The following is a 16,703-nucleotide window of genomic DNA, read 5'->3' on the forward strand; positions in this document are numbered from 1 at the left end:
AGCAAAACTTTCAGCAAACTTTTACTTTGTTTTAATATTTCATAAAGATCCAGAAAATGTTTCAGAAGCTCTATTTCATAAATCATTCTGAAGTGTCATCAAAGGGGTTTGGAACATTGAGGAAGATCCAGAAATAGAGAAAAAACAAGTGTGTGGGTAAATTACTGAAAATGAGGAGCCTGAAGAGTTAACATTTTGCAGCTGAGATGGTGGGACTGAGTGTGTGCTTCAGGCCCACCCAGACTCCAAAATATGATGGATATATTTGAACAGCCATGAAGGCAGAAAGTCAATAATAAGGTAATTTTACTGTGGCAATGAGCCCAGCTGTGAAGTTTTGACCCAAGTGTTCACACAGCACACACTTCAGCATTGGATTCTGCCTCAAGGTATTTATATTTGCATTTAGGTACCAGAAGATGCTCTCAGATAGCGACACGGTCGATCTATTTTCCAGTACTGACCAACTCGCTGGGTGCCTTAATTTGGTAGACACTGTCCTACTTGTCCTTCACAGTCACTGGAGCCTCCTGGGTTCAGCATGGGCCTGATGTCAGCAGAGCAGGAGTCCAGGGGCAGAGGAGCTATAGCAGCTTGATGGTTTGTATCAGTGGTTTCTCTGTCTGTACCTGTGGAGGTGAAGTTGGTTCTGGCTGTCGTAGGTGCTCCTTCCTCAGACACACCAGGACTTTGGATACAACCACGCTACCACAACGGATGGGAATGCCAGGGGAGATGAAAAGTAGTCCCACCGTTGGTACTGCAGAAGGGGTGAACACATACTGGGGCATAAGTTGAAGGGCAGCACACCAGCGGGGCTGCTCTGCCACCTAAAATATGTGTTGCCTCAGCAAACAGATGTGCAGGCAGCTACCCATCATCGAGACTTCATGTGCCTGCCTTGAAGAGGCAATTTCCTCCCCTGCAGCCTCTCCTGACACACAAACTGCTGCACCTCAGTAGCAAACCATGTGCATTGCTCTGGCTAAATAGTGGGAATGGGATAGAAAACTGGTCTTGACTACTCCAGTCTGGGAACTCCCCTAGAATCATGTAGACATAGTCTGTCATCTTTTCCTCTCCTTTACAAAATCTTCACTTAAAATTCACTTTCTCTTGAACTTAGGGATAAAGTAGAAATTGATCTTTATCCAGCCTTCTCTGCCCACCCAAATTTGATTTATAAAGACAGAAGAACACTTTTCTACGTTAATTTCCAACCTGGTTCCAAGAGATTAATATTTGAAGTATGTAATTTATCAAAATAAACAAATTCATTCAAATTTTTCTTTTTGGGTTTTCACTTGCAGTAACTGAACTGCCTATGACTATGAAAGAAGAAAAAAGCTATCCTTTTTCTGACTAAAATATCTCAAACATCTAAGACTCATGGTGAATTCTTAGAAGATATTTGATTTTTTCAACTCCATTTTTTTCTTTAAGTTGTACACGTTGATGACCCTGTCCTCCTCTGGTAAATTGCAAAAAATGAAAGACTGATTGTTAAAAAGCAATAAAGGAGGAGTTATGCAAAGAACAGAGATTACAGAATCACAGAACCAGAGAGAAATTGAGGTTGGAAGGCACCACTAGAGATCTAATCAAAAACCTGAATTCAAGCTGGATCAACTAGCAGGTTTTCCGGGATCATGTCCGTCTTGGTTTTGAGTGTCTTTCAAGAATGAAGGTGTCACAACATCTCTGGGTTGCCTCTTCCAGTGTTCGACAACCGTACAGTAAAGAATTTTTGTTTTGCTTACACCTAAACAGAATTTCCTGTATTTAAATTTGTGCCCATGGTCTCCTGTCCCGGCATCTGGCATGACAGAGAAAAGTCTGTCTCTGTCTTCTTTGCTCCTCCCCAACAGGTATTTAAACACATTGGTAAGACTCTCACTGAGCCTTCTCTCTCCAGGATGAACTGTCCCAGCTCTCTCATCCTCCTCTTGTGTGTCTGGTGCTTCTGGCCCTGAACAATCTTCACGGACACCTCCTTAGTCACACTTCAGTATGTACATCGCTCCTCTGCTGGGGAGCCCTGATGTGGACCCAGCACTCCAGATGTGCCTCACCAGGGCTGAGCAGATGAATGATCACTTCCTTCGACCTTGTGAAAACACTCTTCCTATCTCAGCCTGGGAACCTTTGCTCTTTTTTACTGCAAAGGCACATTGCTGGCTATGAACCTACGTGTTCTCCATAAGGACTCCCAAAGTCCTTCAGAGCTGCCTTCAAGCTGCTGGGTCCTCAGTGTGTACTGGTGCATGGTGGACTCCTCCACAGAGAAAGGGCCTTGCTTTTTCCTTTGTTGAACCTTGTGAAGTCCTTGTTAGCCCATCTCTCCAGCCTGTTAAAGTCCCCCTGAATGGCAACACAACCAGCTGCTGCATCAACCCCTCCTCACTGTTTTGTATCTTCTGCAAACTCCATCCCATTGTCCAGGTCATAGCTGAAGACACTAAACTGCGCTGGACCCAGTATCAACCCCTGGATTACTTCACTAGTGACTGGCCTCCAAGCTGAACTGTTTGCTCACAGCCTCTGGGCAGCTCATTTTTCAGTCCACCTTACTGTCCATTTATCTAGTTCGTATTTCATCAGATTGTCTATGGGACCTTATGGGAGACAGTGTCAAAAGACTTTCTTAAGTTGAGATAAACAGCATCCACTGCTCTCCCTTCATCCACAAAGGCAGCCATGTCATTCAAGAAGGCTATCAAGTTAAAAACATGCTGACTGCTCCCAGTCACCTATTTGTCCTTTATATATATGCTTGGAAATCGTTTACAGGATTATTTGCTCTGTCACTTTCCAAGTACCAAGCCGAAGCTGACTGATCTCTGGCTCCCTGGATCCTCTTTCTTGACCTTCCTGAATATAGAAAGTGACATTTTCTTTTTTTTAGTCTCAGGAATGTCCCCTCATTTGATGTTGCAAAATTTCTTAGCATATAAAATATTTGGAGAGTTAAAAATATTTGTCAGACTTTTTTTGCCTCTAATGTCTGTAATTCTTTATAATAATTTTCATTAATTAAAAATTAGGCTGTTTGCCTAATTTTTAATTAAAATAAAAGAAAATAAGATCAGAACAAACAGCTGTGCCTGGACAAGTATTGTTCAGATAATTTCCCACCGTGAAGAACTAAAAGAAGAGTTGCTTTTGTAGTGTGCTAAACATTTTTACTCTGTTGTTACTAGGGTCTGTTTAACAAGCTAATATAAAAAACCCTAAAGTTAGAATAGCAACAACATAATTTTATGACAGAACACGATGAATAAAATAATTTCTTGTCCCTCAGAGCTAGTATGTAATCAATGACAAATGAAACACGGGGGCAGGAACTGAAGGTGAACACTGAAAATCCCAAGTGCAGTTCAATTGTCTGCAATGCAGGGAAGTTTTTAAGGTCATTATCAGCCTGCTAGCAGCAGAGAACGTTCCCCTGTACCTTTTATCAGTGAACAACTGAGCAACAAACACTTCAGCATTACAAATCCTAACAGGAGATAATCTAACTCAAAGACAGATCTTTCAAAAGGTAATCTTTTTTTATGTTATCTTCCTACTTGAAATAAAAGATAAAATGGATCAGACAGGACTGGCTGCAATGATTCAGAGGATGATGTATTTTAAAACAGGGATTTTCAAACTTTTGCAGCAACCCATATTATTCAGCATTTTCAATGTTTAGTGTTTTACAATAAGTATGTGCCCTTAGGATAGTTGTATAATACTGTGCATTATTCATTGTTTGTCCAGGAAAAAACCACTCGGTTTTCCTACTCTGAACAAAGGTTGTTCAGGAGGCACACTGTAATATCAACAAAGGTAATCTCAGGACTGCACATGAATAATGGAACACAAAGTAAAGTTAGACACCTTCCTATCTGCATAAATCTATAAAAAGTACTGCAGTATGATAGATGGTGGTGATGGTGGACTGAATGTAGAACTGTCTCTGCATTCAAGCACATAATGCCTTACATTATATATCAAAAGAGATTCTCTTAATTCTAAAAAAAGGCTGCCCCAAAACATATTAATGGCTTGGGCTGCTATCTCTTATTATTCCACTCATTAAAAATCAGTAATATCAACACTTTCTGAAAGGTCAAACAAGATGATTTCTTCATTGGTATGATTAGTATTTCAGTGTTATCTGTTCTGCAGCCTAAAAATGAACCAAAAATTAGCACTGAAATACCCATCACACATAAGATAAAATGCTGCAATGCTGGTTGTGCACACTAGTTGAAAATTAATTTTTCATTTAATGCCTTTGTTTATAATTTGAAACTTATTAATAAAAGCAAAGGTGCAAGTAGTGCAAGTATTTCCTACAAGACATTCCTCCTTCCTTGAAAAAGCTAGGAACCCCCAAAAACATTCTGGGAATTTTCCCTGCACCTAAACCCAGTCTTAGGGATTGCAACCTGCCCTGCACTTCCTGAACCACAGTGTAATTGTAATGCTTGGTAATGGTACTATTTCATAACCTCACTGCAAGTCAAGCCAGAAGACTAAAGAGTTCAATGTGAAAAAGGAAAATGCTCTACTCTTTCAAGGTTACACATTTTTTTCAATGTTCCCTGCCATTTGCTGTCTTCTCTCCATTTGTGTTTTATTCCTCTATTATTTTTCAGCTGTTTTGTGTGCACTGATAATAACATCATGTAACTGAATGAAATTAGGCTTTTCAGAAGCTGACATTTTACTTACTTTTGCTTTGTTTCTGCCACCACACAGAGAAAGGGGCAAGGGAATGACAATGGAGGAATTGGAGAGTAAATAATCTCGTTTGTAAAGGTTCACCAAGCAGCACAGCACAAAGGAATTAACAAAATGTTCATGGCAGCTCTTTAGCTCTTTAATGACTTCTCTAACATGTGGGAGATTTTCACTGCAAGGGAAAAGGCATCTCAAGACAGGAGTTCACTTTTACTAGAGGTATTTTTGTTCTTATTGATAGCACTATTAAAGGTAACAGCAGTCCTTGGATTTTATTTCTACATAACAGTTAATGTCTCTTACACACTCCCAGAGCCCACATCTCTGTTTCAAGTGCCTTCACATTGACTGCCCTGAGCAGATCTACCATATACTCCTTCAGAGACCCTTTGGAAATAAAAACATGCCCTCAGGGTTTGTGGCATCAATTACAAGTCACTGCTGACCTTGGTCCTAACTCGTATTTCCCCCACCAAGTCCTGTGATGCCCTCATACGGTTCCAGGTAACGAGCTGCTCCTGCTGCAGTCTCTCAGCATCCACACTGACCCTGGTGGTCCATGTATGACATACCCATGAAACTGGGAAAAGGAAGAGAGGAGAGCTGGGTGCATTGGACATTGGACAAAGCACCATCTGTCATCCTGCAATGACAGATGCATAGAACAACCAAGGAATCATGCCACCAAAACTGACACCAGCCACAATTTTGGGATCCAGCATTTCCTCAATGTTTGGGAGCACGGCTGAGGGCTATCCAGGTGCTACTAGGCAGGGAATTTACTCGCTAAGGAAGTGGCATAAGCAATATAACAAGACTTCAGACACAGCCTGTAAAGCTTTAATGTTTTTACATCAATCAGCAGCAGTTGGCCGAACAACAAGGGGAGTTCGCACTGTACCTATTCAAAGGGAAGCAGAGCTGTGACTGCAGCGTGACATCCCTGTGGACCTCCAGGGTTCAAGGCAGCTTTGCTACATCTGATCCCTCCCCACATTACTGTGCTGGCCAGAAAAGATCCAGCTACCCAGGAACTGCTTGCTGTCTTACTTTTCAACACAAACAGTATTAAATCATTGCAGGCATTTGAGTTACAAAAAAATCAAAAGACGAGATGAAACTAAACTTAAAATTTTTTAAAATAGCATATATAGATGAAACTATACACAATTTGAATGCAAAGGAGTTATTGAATGCTGCCCTTATCAGTATTTATTGTGAAGGGAAAAAGCATTAATGCCATAAATCTTAAAAATCACCCATATATAGCCACTCAGAATCCAATTGTTTTCTCACCCTAATAGCCACTGAGAGGATTGTCAGAGTAAAGGGCCCTTTGCAACATCAGAAAAATGTTCTCTGACACTTCTGTTACAAAATACTTACTAAAAGGGAAGAAGTCCCTCAGCTTGACTTTTTGATGATGGGTGATCCTTGATGGGATACAGTTTCCCAGATGTATAGGATGAAGTAGAAACTGTGTGACTATGAAATCCAAAAGGGATACAGACCCAAAAGTGTGGCTCCTGATGGCAGAAATGTTTTAACTGAAATATCTCTCACATTTCTGCTACCATTTCCCCTCTATGCATCAGTTCTGCACCTTGGGTAAGAAAGCAGACAAATAAAGAATGTCCTCCTATTGCTGACTACTGTAAAACTGGCCCTCAGTTATCTAAAATCAGCTCCACTCAGCATGAGAGAAATGTTATCCCAGCACAGAAATATCCAAACAGAGCTGAGATCATACACTGAACGAATCTCCACTGCTTCATACCTACAAAGAAGTCTGTGGTCTTCTTTGGGGGCATAAAACTCCTCTGCTCTGATTTCCTGGGATCTTTTAGTACCACTTGTTTACATCAGCTTTGGGCATGTAGACAAGACGGTAAACAGCATGGTGCTAACAAATAGCTTAAAAAGCATGAAGAATATAAGAGATACATTTAATATGAAAATACTAAAAAAGAATTTCATCCTTCCTTCACATTACTCTTTATCTGTAGATTTGAAAGCCATTACTAACGACTTTTTAAACAAAAAACTTCTTTTTCTCAATTCAAGTATTCATCTATCACAATTAAAAATGACTATTCAGACAAGATCCTTGGAAACAGGATCTGTTTGAAAGCAAATATGTATTACAGTATATATTGTTTATCAGTATTCATAATTACATTTTCTAATGAAGACACAGCTACCAGAACCTTCTAAGAGGCAGATATATGCTTCTGGTGTTCTAATAAAGCACAAATCATTGAATATATAGTTCAGCTCAAAAGCTTTAAAATAAAAGTTATGAAAATGTTTAAGACAAGTTTCAAAGACTTCCCCAACAATGGCAAGGGGGAGAGAATCAGAAAAGTAAAAGTGAGAAAACTCAGGGGCTGAAATAAAGACAATTTAACAGGTAAAGCAACAGCCACACACACAGGCAAAGCAAAACGAGGAATTAATTCTCTGCTTCCCATGGGCAGGGAGATGTTGCATCATCTCCAGGAAAGCTGTTTCCCTCACGTGTAGCAGTGGCTTGGGAAGACAAACGCCATCACTCCTACTTCCCTCCTTCTTCCCCCAGCTTTATATGCTGAGCATGACACCACATGGTTTGGGATGTCCCTTTGGTCAGCTGGGGTCAGCTGTCCCAGCTCTGTCCCCTCCCAACTCCATGTGCACCCCCAGTCCATCACTGGCAGCATGGGGTGAGAGGCAGAAAAGACCTCAAATGTGTGCAAGCCCCACTCAGCAACAACAAAAACATCCCTGTGTCATCAACACCATTTCCAACACAAACCCACAACACAGCTCCATACCTGCTACTGTGAATAAAGTTACCCCAACCCCAAGCAAAACTAGCACACAGATTGTCTTCCTTTCAAAAGAGCATCTTATGACATTATTTTTACATGTCAATTTTGCAAGAGTATGGAAGTTTCTGGTTTTACTTACATTACATTCAGCTTTTAATAAATCACGGAATTATTTGTGAAGCTATCATGAGCAAGCTGTTTATCCCCTCCTAATTTTGTAAACAATTAATCTAGGCAATTTTTAAAATCTTATTTAAAAATCCGTGTCCTCAGTCACTGTAGGTAGGCAGACCAAGTTCTTTAGAAAAGTGTACTCTGAACTGGGTCAGCACATTTCTAGATACATCTTGGTATCTCAAAGAAATATTGTTTCTGGTTTCAGAAAGCAGAAGCTGAGAAGAAATAAAACGGATATAAAATTTGTGTCATCAGTACTGAAACTATTAATATTACTTAAAGCTATAGTGTTCCTAATAAACAGCCTATAATCTAACACAATATGACTTTTAGTCTTATTATTCTAGTGTATATAAAAACCCCACACAATTAAATTTAGCTACTCAGGGTTCAGCTTCAAACTATCTAGACTTTCTGACACCACTGATTGAAATAAGTGTGTTTTCAAACGGACACATCCTTGACTTTCCTGAAAGCACTAAATTGACCATATTTATGTTTGGACCTTTTAGACACAGCCCTTGCTCTCAGAATACATAAAAAGTAGGAGTTTAAAAGTGCCAACACCATTAAACCACATATGAAATGTATTTGCCTAAGTTTACCCTGACATTAGGAAGAATTATGAATAATACAGGGTAGTAAATCTCTAAATTAATGGTTCACTCAAAGCATCATCCCTATTCCACAGGTTTTCAGTGCCCAGAACTATTTTATTGCAGGTTTGTGTGTTATCTTCAGTTTTGAAAAGCAACTATTTTCTGTACAGAAAACCTATATTATTATTTTCGTTCTGAGCTGTGAAATATCCCTTCAGTTGTTCAAAGCACTAGTCTTGGCTTTTTGGTAGCAATAAGCCTAACCAATCTCACCAAAAAGTCACATTATGCAGCAAGGCTCACACGTGGCAGTATATATGGAAGCCGACACACAAAGAAATGCAAAGAAATTTGGGCAGAAAGCAGAGAAATACTCAGGCTGGCACAGGAATCAGTACTTTATGACTTTATTAATCCAGCAGTGACCATATGAAATCTAATTATATACCTTCACTGGCTCCTTCAGGCGATGTGGTTCTGCACAGACCCATATTCAATTCTCATTAAATCCGCAGCTCAACACCTATTTTGGCCATGAGCAAAGGGTAGCAGTGATACCCCCGTTTTCTGTTTGTGAATTCCAGTTGTGGATTCTGGTTATACAAGCAGCTGACTTTATCATGATTTACCAAAGTGGAATGTCTTGCTCTTATTGCTTCCCTGCTCTTCTTTCTCTGCCCCTCTTCAGTGCCCAGCTATGCGACACCACTTCTTTTATATTAGCTCTGGCAAACTCCTACTAAAATTAAATTCCAAATGAGCATTAGGACTTCTAAAACCTGAAAATGTGCACATGAAGAATTCTGCCAAGCAAGTCCTTGCCAGGAAGGCGGAAATTCAGCTGTCTAAACATAGGTGTCTAGCGCCATTTGAGGAGCCTAAGTATGGTCTCTGGAAGGGCAGGCATCCCCACATGCTCCCATCCATACCTGCCAACTCCACACAAATGTCTTGGCTGCCCCAGGGTTTCTCAAAGGGCACCAGACATATGTGCTAAAGCAGATTAATCCCACCCAGAGCATGTATGCAATTAAGAACAACTTCCTTTAAGTAGGGTCTGTAATAAAAAAGGTAGCTATTGTTAAGTATTAATTTTATCCCATAAAAAAGCTCTAGAAAGGATGCTGCCCTAAATTTGTGCTTTAAAAACTCCACAATTTTTATCTATCTAAGCACATTCATGACTTTTTAGGTTTGTATTTTCTGTCAATAGCCCTGAATACTATGACTCCTACAATGAAGATTGCATTGCATAAGACAGAGCCTTTGGTAATCGCCAGTGTTAATTTAGGATGGTGACACACTACACATTTATGTGAAATGAGCACAAGCAACAGAGAGCATGAGATTATTATAGCCCTGTGCCTCATATGGTAACTTCAGGTACAGAACTAATGATATCAGAAAGACAGCCTAGAAACTTCTGCTGCACATCTGGGTCTGAGGAATAAATGGGAATTTCTGACAATTTCTAAGGAAGCATATGGCACTCCTGCCCATTTTTACCTGTTCATAAAAGTTAAAACCATTCTTCTTGATTTGTATTGCTTTGTCCTTGCACTTACAATCACTACTTCACACTTAGCAAAGGTGAGATTCACCACTTTCTGTTTTATAGTGAAAAGTACTGCATAAGGAGGTAAATCCTTTACACCAGAGGGATGTAGAGGAACAGGAGGCAGGAGGACACAGCAGGTTGTAGAATTGATTTTCACCCAGATAAATGAGAAACAAAAGCTACAACAGGTGCAGAAGCAGACCGTATCAGACCATATCACCACCCTTCCAGCCCAGAGGACTCCCAAGTGCAAAGCAAAATGTGGTGATCTGGTGCTCTGTGTTATAGCTCACCATGAGTGTGGTGAGAGAAAAAGGCTGAAAGCACACAGGGCTGTGTCTTGCAAGGCACTTAAGTATTGCTGTTTACTATTATGAAGAGTTGCCATCTTATTAGACAAATCATAGAAAATAAGGCCAAAAGAGTTCAGATATACTCCATTTCCTTCCTCTTCCATGCCGTGACTTTTCTTGCACAAATTCCAGTTCAAGGGCACACATGCCCTTGATATATGCAACCAACACATTTCAAAGGCATCAGGGGCTAAGGCTGAAGCCTGTCCACTTTATGCTACCTTTCCAACTTCCACCTGTTTATCCAGGTGATTTATTGGTACAAGTGTTTTGCCCTCAGGTGAAAAGCCTCTCCTGCTTGTTGCTTCAAAATTTAGTATATGGGCAAAACAGTTTCATCATTCATAATAAATTTGAAAAAAAAGTAAGCCAAGGGACAGCTGCTTAAGTCACCTGGATTCTAAGCATAGACATGAAAGCAAGGTGTAACTATATCCTACTTTCTTTCTAGAGTTTTGGGAAATGTGATGATGTTTTGGGCAGCAAAGGGAACTAGTTTTACATGAGCAGCACACACATACATACGTTTCAACCACTGTTCCTCAAGTAGCCTCATCATGTCACCTCAGTCCTGTATTTTCTATTAAGATCTTTAATTCATTAAGAAGGTCTCACCTCCCACTTTGGAGAAGCTTTGTTTCCACTAATGTAACACCTATGAAGAACAAGCAGTATATGCTGTGAAGTGTAAGTGAGAAAGGCCTCTTTCTGGCTATTTGACTCATTATGCAATAATCTCCAGCCAGCCCTCGCACTACTGAGACAGCAGAACATTTGATTTGAGACATAATAGGAGTCAGAGACAGCACGTGTTTCTAGAATTTCAAAGAGTCCATGTGTTAACACATACTGGGCTTATTACCTCTCTTGACAGTCTCCAGGTGAGCATGAGAAGTCCTCCTAAAATTAGGGTCTCCAGTGTCTCCAAAATCTTAACAAGTGAAAACACGCTGGATTTGTGTGACATTACTTCGGTCATGCTGGTACACACAAATCCAGCCAAGCAGACTAAAGTTAGATTCCCGTACATCTTGTCCAAGGCACAGCTATGTCATTCACCAGTGCAGATCAGGGAAGCAGCATACAGATAAAGCTGGCGTAGTGCATATTTAGTGAGCAACATCTTCTTCTGTATGCTTTGTCAAATGTTCTAAAGTGGGGAAAATAATTTCTGTGCTTGGTCTAGTATTGTAAGTCCTGTTACACAACTATAAATGCTTCATTAGGGCTTATTTCCCAATCATCTGTGACCCTATTCAAAATTGCTCCAAATCAAACCATGCTATTAGAGAAATCATTTGTGCAAAGTGTGATAAATCATCGCCTTTTTGCAGCCCCTTTGCACAGGTAAAAACAACAAAGAGAGGTAAGCATCAACTGAGAACTGCACTGAATGCTTGAGTCCTTTAGAAGGGACAAGCAATTACAGTCTTACTTCTTCAGACCTTGGCAACCAATTTCTACCTTTTGGTTCTCCTGCCAGAAAAATCAGTATAATTAGATGCAAGTGCACAGTAAACAGTTTGAGAAAGGCATCTGAAGGGTGTGTAGGCATCTGAAGGACGGTAAACGTGAGTACATCGAGATGGTGCCTCACTCCAAGAACTGATAAAAGCCATTTTCAAAATGCATTTCCTCCATTATTCCCCAAGGATGAATCTCCATGTGGCATGTTTTGCAACTGGTGTTTTGCAGTTATCTAACTTACTCCTCTCCTCACTTCTGACAGATGCCAAAGTAGTTCTACCATCACCTCCCATTCAGTCTGTCCACCCCCAGCCCAACCAACAGAAACTGTCTGAGGTCAGTCCACACATCTCACCAGGCAGTAGCTGCCAGAGTCCTGCCTGATATCTCATTGTTAGAATAAGACACTCTTGGACAAAAGACACTGCTAAGAAATGCAAACTTTTTAAAGGTAAGATCCATTCCAGACACTGGAAACAACTGAGACTGTATTTAAGAATGTAATTTCTATGCCTTCCTGTGATCCTGGCCTTCAGTGAACGGAAACAGGATTTTCTTGGATCTAAATTAAAAGAAATAGATGAGCTCTGCTTAGTACAAAATTATGTAATTGTAGATATTTACACTTTGCTTACAAATAGTTCTCAATATCAGGAGACAAAGGAAGTTTCAGTTCTTAGCACTAAAAATTTCCTCTTTCATCTCTGCTAATGTAGCATTCATTATTTTAGGAAGAGGAATTTGAAAAATCATATATTTAACAGAACTTGTCACAACTGAGCAAAAAGCTGATCTTTGAGTGTTACCAAAGTGTAAGTAAATGTAATGCAACAGCTGAAGAACACTTGTTCTCAGTACACTTCAAAAAACCAGGCAAGAGTCAAGCAGAAAGGTGCATAATGCCCTGTCCCTATCATCATACCAAATCATTTGAATATGTTAATTTTGAAATTTTCTGAAAGTTTCCCTTGTCCTTCATTGTTGATAGGCAATTAATTGAAGAACTGAGAAGAAGCAGAAAAGTTGGGTAAATAAAGTCGTGTTAGTTGAGTTGCACTCTCTTCCAAAATACAGTGTGACACTATTCTGCTCTGAGGTGTGTTAAAATGTCCAAACTAGGAAAACTACTTGTTATTAATATAATCATGCTAATAAATTATCATTTGCAACTCCAAATTATTTTTCCAGACATTCATTTCAAGCATGTTTCCTTGTTACCGTGGAAACTGAGAAATGAAGAAACTAAATAAATCCAAACTGCTCTTGCATATCACTCTGTCAGTGTACAAAATTCCTTCTCATTAAAAGTTGTGCTATAAAATTTCTCTTACATGTAGCTTCCAAATATCTGTTAAGTTATCAAAATAGGCATCTTTAAGACCAAATGATGCAGAGGTCAAATGTTAAAAGCTTCCTACTCTAAAATATACTGAGCTTTAGAGAGCTTCCACACAAATCACGTGATCTTTACGAGTGTGCAGGCCAGCTCATTAAATGACAGCCCATGTCTCAGTCCTGCAGCCAGCAAGAATGCACACCTTGTGAGTAATCATTTCAGGCTGGAAATTCAGCCTTCAGCATTCTTGTAGGAACACAGGCACTCTAATTTGCTTGCAAGGGACTTAAGTATTGTTATTTACTATTATGAAGAGCTGCCACTGTTATTAGATAAATCATAGAAAATAAGGCCAAAAGAGTTCAGATATACTCCATTTCCTTCCTCTTCCATGCAGTGACCTTTTTGCACTAATTCCAGTTCAATATTTCCTCCACATCAGTTTGTCTCCTTTACAATGTCCTTCGATTTTCCACTTCATACCCTGGTCCCCACATTCAGCAAACCAATTCTTTTTCCCAGTATAGCCCCCATAATATCTCCATCATCATCTCCCTTCCTGGTTTTCATGGGGGTGGGGGGCACTTGAGTGACACACAATTAATGCTGGCCCTTTCCATTCACTGTCAAACACATCACAACCTGACTATTTCCTATTTTTGTCTGCTTCTAGTGTTTGTCAAATATGGGACACAGAGACACAGGATATAATGTGTTTCAGTTTTTAATAAAGTCAAGTATTTCAAAGAGTAATAGATAAATAAAGCATTATGTTGTCGTAGCTCCCTCCTTCTACACCCAAAAGTACAGATGGGACAGAATAGCCTTCTACAGGATGTCACTGGTTCTCAAAACTGTCATCTATGAGCATTAGAAAAATCAGATTTTCTCTAACCTGTGGCGTTAAGAGATATCCTAACTAAATGCAGTTACAAAATCTTGCTGCCCTGAAGACACAGGGGCTCACTCAGTCCTTTCTAAATCACAATTTTCCCCCTGTTCCTCTTTTTCCCTTGAATGGCAGAAACTTTGTCCCAGCACTCACAATCACCATCAATCCTATAATGGCTCAGCTGCATTGGTAAGTGTACTCTAGGGAGTCAGCCAAGATTTAATTTATTGCCTTCTAGGAGATGAATATTGTGTAACCTTTAAATTAGGTTACTGTATAACCTCTAAATTTGTGGTTCCCGGTGGCTTTTGCAAGTCATGTATAGAGATTTAATTGGGGTTCTCATGCAACTTTACACCCCTACAAAATTCCAAGATGTTTTCCAAGAGCTTAGTCTCAACCTATAAGATGGCACAGCTTGCAAAGACATTGTAGGTACTCAAGGTAATGACAATGTTTTCCCTGTATCTCCTCAGAATGCCCTTCCTTTTCTAGTGAATTGTTACAAAAGCCAATATCTATAATGAAGATTCTGATTTTTTTAAATAAAATAATCCCCAACATACAGGTCTGGGTAGATGAGATGCCTCCAGACCATGACAAACAAGTGACATCATGTGCAGAGTAAAGGGATGCATTGAGGAATACAGTAAAGCTGGTTAATCGGGAAAAGGGAACTGAAAATGTGAACCCGCAGAAAGGGAATACAGTTCTCAGGTGTAAGTATTTATATGCACTTTTCCTAGAGAACATCAAAGATGAGCTTTTAGGGAAGGCTGAAGCAGTGAGGTAGCTGATGGTGTAGAAAACACTGTCTGTTACCTCCTCACTCTGAACGCTCTGACATTGACCCAGAACATTTAAGAGCTTGCACTGCAGAATGCTGAGAGCACTAAAAGGCAGGCGGAGGTCTATTACCCCACTCTCCCTTTAATGGCTCTGTGCTGCCTGGCAGTAATGCACAGCACAGATGGTGTATGGATGATATAGAGATGATACCTAATTTTTCACCAGCCTGTGACACTCTGTTAGATACATCCTTGATGGATAAAGAATTACCATCCATGATTATTGAGATTCACAAAAATTTAGGTCCCACAGAGGTGTCTAACATTATAAATACGCTTTATAATAGACGACAAACTAACATGAGTCATATGTGGTCCAGGTTTAGCCTGGAATCAACCCTAAGTGGGGCTTATCTGACTATTTTGTTATTCTGTCCTTTTGCCTGTCAGACCATGCCATACACAGATTTTGAAGCCTTTGCCAGTTTGACAAGTCAAGTGGAGAACTGGGATACAAATCTCAAAGACACTGTATTTTCTGAAATTTCACGAGAATTCAAAGAGTAGAAGAGACACCTCAATTAGTCTCTTGACTAATGTTGCCACTAATTTCATAGTTTTACTTGAGTCTCTTACTAATTTGGAAGGAGTAATGACACATCTCCTGACTGGTGGTTCTGCACATGAATGTCAGCCCAGCACACAGGCAGGAGGAAAAAACTACAGGTGACTTTGGCAGGAGGGAGAGATCCAGAGGACTCAGCGGAAATAAACAGGGAGAACGAACATCCCTCCCTCCCCAGGCAACCAGGCCTCATCAGCTATGCTGCTTGACAAACAGCGTGTTCCTTGCAGGAAAAAGACACCAACCTGCTCTTACAAGCCTACCTGCCTAAAGCTGAGTAGACGTTGGTATCTATCTTAGTATTTACAGTTGACAAACTTTTTACTTCCCAAGCAAACAAATTCACCTTTATAAGAACAACCTTCTCATACCTGTCTGTATTCCTACTGCTTACAAATGATCTAAAGCAACATGAACAGGTTTAAGTCTTTCCTTGTTGACTCCTTTCAAACATACTGCCACCTTTTAAGTTATCTGACACCGCAGACTTATAACCCCATCCTTCACCATCCCCTCACCGAGCAGATAATGGAGCGCCGTTCCCCCCGGGAAACCTCTCAGCAGCGGCACCGCGTTCCTGCTCCTCCCGATCACAGCGCAGAGCACTCACTGCACCTTCTCTTTTTTTTTTTGACTTCACTTAACCCTTTCCGCCTTATTTTAGACCCGCTCCCAGACCAGGACTTCAGTTTAAGACCTCCCTACTGTCAGGCACTACCGGCACTGCCGCTTTCCTGAAAGTCCCCCATTTTACACCCTTTTTTCTATTTCGCACACCGAGGATCTCTCCTTACGAGCGGGGTTATCTGACCCGGCACACTGGCTGCGGAGAGCGGCGCTGGGATCGTGTGACACAGAGGGAACCCGCCCGGCCTGCAGCCGCTACCGGCGCTGCCAGCCGGGCTCCACAGCCCCACCGCCGGGCTCCTGCCACCTCCTCCCGAGAGAGCGGCGTGATCCCCGCCGGCTCTCCCGGGAAAGCTGCCTCGCTTTCCTGCCGCGACGCCCAGGTCGCTCCGTGTCTCCACGAGGGGCAGAAGGCGGCCCCGCCCGCCATGCCTGCCCGCTCCCGGCACGGCACAGCCCGGCACGGCCCACCGCCCCCCTCGCCTCTCGGGGCGTCCCGGCGGGGAGGAGCCCAGGGAGCTCCGGGCGGGGCGGCGCGATCTCGCCGCTGGCTGGGACTGCTCGGAGCCGCCTCCGCTGTCCCCATCTTGCCCCGCTCCCCCCGCGGCGGCGGCGGCGGCGGCAGGACCAGGTGAGAGCGGGGCGGTGCCCGGCTCCGCTGGGGGAGGGCCTGGCCGGTGGCGGCGGCTCCCGGTGGCGAAGGAGGGGCCGGGCGGAGGGAGGTCGGGCGGAGGGAGGCT

The 16,703-nt window shown here is 41.5% G+C and overlaps 1 protein-coding gene across 3 annotated transcripts in view; it reads left to right on the forward strand.

Annotated features, from left to right (window-relative positions):
• Nucleotides 1–16,483: 16,483 nt before the first annotated feature.
• Nucleotides 16,484–16,703, forward strand: part of FRY (FRY microtubule binding protein) — a gene marked incomplete at its 5' end in the record, with an annotated part of 227,301 nt that continues 227,081 nt past the window's right edge. For all 3 annotated transcript variants that reach the window (XM_082279085.1, XM_082279078.1, XM_082279077.1), the window contains one exon: nt 16,484–16,594. The remainder of the gene's footprint in view (nt 16,595–16,703) is intronic.

The sequence above is a fragment of the Coloeus monedula genome (assembly GCF_965178545.1).
Source record: "Coloeus monedula genome assembly, chromosome: 3".
Lineage (NCBI taxonomy): Eukaryota > Metazoa > Chordata > Aves > Passeriformes > Corvidae > Coloeus > Coloeus monedula.